Raw genomic sequence first — 6,043 nt, forward strand, 5'->3', positions numbered from 1 at the left:
ACCTCTGGCCAAATGCGGTACTGCACATCGCAGAGGCTTAAATCCGGCTTAAACGAGTCAATTTGAAAAAAATAATTGTTGCTCGTCCTTTCCCCTCCCTCCCCCTGAAAGGTGCCAAATGTGACACCAGAGGGGGGTAGGAATCCAAAAAGTGGAAGTTGCATTTTTGGGTGGAACTCCACTTTAAGTATCAGGACACTGTGCACAGTAGCTGTTTTCAATATTCTTCACCATTAGAGCGGATTTAAAAAAAAAATTATTCATTAATTTCAGTTATTATTTTTCAGATTCGTTGACATTCCTTACTATGTCCATTCGAAAATCTTAATACATCTAATTCTCTGAAAATAAAATTTTGGTCTGAAAAACTAATCTGAACAAAACAAAACACACATGTCTACTGCCGACAGGCACAGTACCGGATCAAGATTGGGTTCAGGTTAGTATACCGGGGGGTGAGGGTGCCATACAAGTATTGGGACGTTATTAAACCTTAACGCAGATAATGCATTAAGGTAAAAAATGTCCAGCCCTTAGAACCACTTTCATTTTCTGTCCTAGAGTGTAAGAGAACCATTAGTTTTCGTCCGATGCACACTCTTGCGCGCGCAACGGACTGCGTGCACGCGCAGGAGCGCTTCCCTAGTGCCAATGGGCACCAGACGGGCTATTTAACCACTTCCAGACCTTAGGTGTTTTTCAGATTTGGTGTTTGCAAGACTAAAACAGTTTTTTCTGCTAGAAAATTACTTAAAACCCCCAAACATTATATATATTTTTTCTAACACCCTAGAGAATAAAATGGTGGTCATTCCAATACTTTTTGTCACACCGTATTTGCGCAGCGGTCTTACAAGCGCACTTTTTTTTGGAAAAAATTTACTTTTTTTAATTAAAAAATAAGACAACAATAAATTTGGCCCAATTTTTTTATATATTGTGAAAGATAATGTTACGCCGAGTAAAATGATACCCAACATGTCACGCTTAAAAATTGCGCCCGCTCGTGGCATGGCGTCAAACTTTTACCCTTAAAAATCTCGATAGGCGATGTTTAAAAAATTCTAGAGGTTGCATTTTTTGAGCTACAGAGTAGGCCTAGGGCTAGAATTATTGCTCTCGCTCTAACGATCGTGGCAAAACCTCACTTGTGTGATTTGAACACCGTTTTCATATGCGGGCGCTACTCGCGTATGCGTTCGCTTCTGCGCGCGAGCTCGTCGGGACGGGGCGCTTTAAAAAAAAAATTTTTTTTGTTTTCTTATTTATTTTTATTTATTTTATTACTTTTTACACTGAAAAAAAAATTATCACTTTTATTCCTATTATAAGGAATCCCTTGTAATAGAAAAAAGCATGACAGGCCCTCTTAAATATGAGATCTGGGGTCAAAAAGACCTCAGATCTCATATTTAGACTAAAAAAAAATAAAAAAATAAAAACATTTGAAACTGTCATTTTTTCAAATGACAAAAAAATGTTTTGTCTCTTTAAGAGGCTGGGCGGGACTGACGTTTTTACATCACTTCCGCCCAGCAGAGCTATGGGGACGGGTGAAGGAGATTTTTCCTTCAGTCTCGTCCCCGCTCAGCTGCCGAACAGTCCCGATCTCCTCCAGTAAGCGGCGGAGGGCGCGGGAGAGCGGCGGGAGGGGGGGCCCTCTCCCGCCACAGATAACGGCGATCTCGCGGCGAATCCGCTGCGGAGACCGCCGTTATCGTGTACCAGACCGTGCACACTAAAGATCGATACCTCGGTTGTGGCAGCAGCTGCTGCCGTTACCGAGATATCAATCTTTAAAAAAAGGACGTACATCGTCGTGCGCAGGTCTGGAAGTGGTTAAAGCGGGAGTTCACCCAATGATGTTTTTTTTTTCTCTTTTCCCCTTAGATGGATGCACGTTGTGTCTAGGGGAATCGGCTAGTTGTTTTAAAATATGAGCCGTACTTACCCGTTTTCGAGATGCATCTTCTCCGTCGCTTCCGGGAATGGGTCTTCGGGAGCGGGCGTTCCTTCTTGATTGACAGTCTTCCGAGAGGCTTCCGACGGTCGCATCCATCGCGTCACTAGTAGCCGAAAGAAGCCGAACGTCGGTGCGGCTCTATACTGCGCCTGCGCACAGACGTTCGGCTTCTTTCGGAAAATCGTGACGCGATGGATGCGACCGTCGGAAGCCTCTCGGAAGACTGTCAATCAAAATAGGAACGCCCGCTCCCAAAGACCCATACCCGGAAGCGGCGGAGAAGATGCATCTCGTAAACGGTAAGTACAGCTCATATTTTAAAACAACTAGCCGATTCCCCTAGACAAAACGAGCATCCATCTAAGGGGAAAAAGGGTCATGTGCGGGTGAACCCCCGCTTTAAGAAAGTGCCCTGACCTAAGACCCTTGCTGACTGGTCTTCAGCTGTTACTCGATATCCTGATATTGTGATCCTTCTTGATACCTGTTTCTGAACCTGGCTTGTCTTGACCCTGCTTCTGGACTCTGCTTTTATTCTGATTACTGGTTCCTGATCCTGGCTACCCATTTGACCCTGCTTCTGCCTGCTGCCTTGTACCTCGCTGCCCGCCTATTACCTGACCCAGCTACCCTTGTGACCCTGCATCTGCTTCCTGTGTCGCTCCTCTTCCACCTTCGAGTGTCTGCGACTTCAGTCCTGGGACTTCCTGCTGCAAGTCTTCCAGGGACTTAACATCATCCAGCAGAGAGCCTCTTTTACCCCGACTGATCCTTGGTGCACAGCTGCCTTCCGTGATCTGATGGTCCTCCTGCTCGTCCAGGATCGCACTCCCTGCTACAGGTTTCCGGGTCTACATCTGCAGGCACTCATGTTCCTCCTGTCCAGTGGTTTCCTCTGTTCCACCTCCAGCGAGACCAGGGCTGGAGATATAAGAGAGGCCGACCTCCTCACTTCAGTCTCCCTTCAGGTACGTGACATAGAGACACAGCAGGAAATGAGAGGAATGCTCTCCAAACTGAAGATAAATTACCCACGTAGAAAACTTTCACCGAAAAAGGTGTCCCTGTGTGACAACTGTCACTTTCTACTTTGCTGACAATGGTCAACAGTACAAATAAAGAGGGTGAACCAACCCAATGGGGACACAGACAGAAATGAAAACATGACTGAGGTCTTGACCCTTTACCAATTTATCCCATTTTTTTTTTTAAAAGGTATAGGCTTTAGATATCTTTGAATGATTGTTACTGGAGACCCTCCTCGATTTGTTTTCCTTAAAGGGGTTGTTAAGGTTCGTTTTTATTTTCTAAATAGGTTCCTTTAAGCTAGTGCATTGTTGGTTCACTTACCTTTTCCTTCCATTTTCCTTCTAAATATTTTTTTTCTTTGTCTGAATTTCTCACTTCCTGTTTCTCCTCAGTAAGCTTGCCCCCATCATCCGAGCTGTTCTGGCTGGGGGTTAGTCAGTCAGAACATCTTACTGAGGAGGAACAGGAAGTGAGAAATTCAGACAAAAAAAACAAAGAAAAAAAACATTTAGAAGGGAAATCGAAGGAAAGGGTAAGTGAACCAACAATGCACTAGCTTAAAGTGGATTTAAACCCACTCTCATCCTTTCTAAACTACTGCCATAGTGCTGATCTATAAGGATATAGATGCCTCCTGCATGTATCCTTACCTGTCAAATGTTTCCCCTCTGTCTGTTATAAGAACTGAAAAACTGCAGATTCTGTGGGTGGTTCTGTTGTCTGGAGCTCTGTGGGTGGAGTTGTGATGTCAGTAGACTGCCCCGCCCTCCTCTACACTCCCCCTGTCAACATGCATTTTTTCCTATGTATTCCTTACACTGCATTCTGCTATGATCACTAACATCCAGTCAAAATCCAGAAAAATAACCACATGACTTCAGAAATGGAGTGGGGGTGGGAATTAAAAATTAATGCCTGTCTGAAACTAGTGCATGAGATATGGAAATAACCTGTCACTAACAGCAAGGGGGCGGAACGGACTAAGGTTTTTCTCTGTAAGTCCGTTTTATTTCACTGAACAATAAAAGAGAATTGCTCAGAGCTGGATTAACTCTGTGTGGCAAGACTGGGCACAGATGATAGGAAATCTTATACTGTACATTGCGACATTGTTTACATCCACTTTAACCGATTGAGGACCGCCGCACAACGATAAATGTCGACAAAATGGCACGGCTGGGCACAAAGGCATACATGTACATGTAAGATCCCAGCCATGGATCGCGAGCGCCCGGTCCTTTTCTCCGTGACCGTCCCCGCGGGAACAGCGGACCCGATCGCCATCGGGTCACAGAGAGGAAGACTGATCGTCTGTTCCCTGTCATAGGGAACGACAATCAGTGACGTCACACGCCCAGCCACGCCCCCCCCACAGTAACAATCACTCCCTTAGGGCACACTTAATTCCTATACAGTGCCCCCTTCTGGTTAACCCCTTCACTGCCAGTGTCATTTTTACAGTAACCAGTGTCATTTTTACAGTAACCAGTGCATTTTTATAGCACTGTTCGCTGTAAAAATTACAATGGTCCCAAAATAGTGTCAAAAGGGTCCGATGTGTCCGCCATAATGTTGCAGTCACGATAAAAACCGCTGATCGTCACCATTACTAGAAAAAAAAATATATTAATAAAAATGCAATAAAACTATCCCCTAGACCAGGGATATGCAATTAGCGGACCTCCAGCTGTTGCAGAACTACATGTCCCATGAGGCATTGCAAAACTCTGACAGCCACAAGCATGACACCCAGAGGCAGAGGCATGATGGGACTTGTAGTTTTGCAACAGCTGGAGGTCCACTAATTACATATCCCTGCCCTAGACACTATAAATTTTGCGCAAACCAATCAATAAACGCTTATTATTATTTTTTTTTACCAAAAATATGTAGAAGTATACGTATCGGCCTAACCTGAGGAAAATAAATGTTTTTTTTTTAGGGCTGTGCAAATTAACTTTTAATGAATCGAATAATCTTTAATTTTTTTGATCGATCAAAATCTTTTTGATCGATTAAAATTATTTTGATTGGTACTCACCTCTCCGCCTGCTTCTGGGCCTTCAGGGAGTTCTGTTGGAGATCCGGTGACGTCACGGACACTGGCGGGGCTTGCCGTGTCCATCTGAAGGGCTCCTTTGCTGTGCCTTCATATCTGCATGCCGGCGGGACCTTACTATCTGCCACACACAAGGGCTGTTACACTTCCCTCTATCACTTCCCTCTATCAACCTGGGATTCTACAACCATCCACTGGGAGTTGTGATAGTTCCCTTCATGGGACATCTACATGCCGACGGACTGATGTTAACCCCTCCTCATCTGGATTCAGCAGTGGTATCGTTGTACACATTTTTATACCAGTATCATACTTAGCTACATATTTTTATGACTGCTTTTGGTACTGTTTGGTATTACTCGCACCATTTTTACAGTTTATGTAGCTACATCGATTTTATCTCCAAGGAGATCAGCTAAAAGTAGTTGGATCTGTATGTGCGTTATAATTAATCGAAATTAGTCGATTAATCGATTAAAAAAAAAAACGATTGATCGAACAGAAACATTTTGATCAGTAACAGCCCTATTTTTTTTTATATCTTTTTTGGGGATATTTATTATAGCAAAAAGTAAAAAATATTGAATTTTTTTCAAAATTGTCACTCTATTTTTGTTCATAGCGCAAAAAATAAAAATCACAGAGGTGATCAAATACCACCAAAATAAAGCTCTATTCGTGAGAAAAATAGGACGCCGATTTTGTTTGGGAGCCATGTCGCACGACCGCGCGATTGTCAGTTAAAGCGACGCAGTGCCGAATCGTAAAAAGTGGCCTGGTCTTTAAGCTGCATAATGGTTCGGGGCTTAAGTGGTTAAAGAAACCTATTTAGAAAATAAAACACTAACCTTTACAACCCCTTTAAGGGTTAACACAAAGATGGAGGAGTATATTGTTCTCTAAAACAACACAACAACTCATTTTAGCTGGATTCCTAAACTTTCAAGAGTAGGGAGGGGTGACCATACTGTTTTTTCTGGTTAAGAGTACAA

This window comes from Rana temporaria, chromosome 12 (assembly GCF_905171775.1).
Source record: "Rana temporaria chromosome 12, aRanTem1.1, whole genome shotgun sequence".
NCBI lineage: Eukaryota > Metazoa > Chordata > Amphibia > Anura > Ranidae > Rana > Rana temporaria.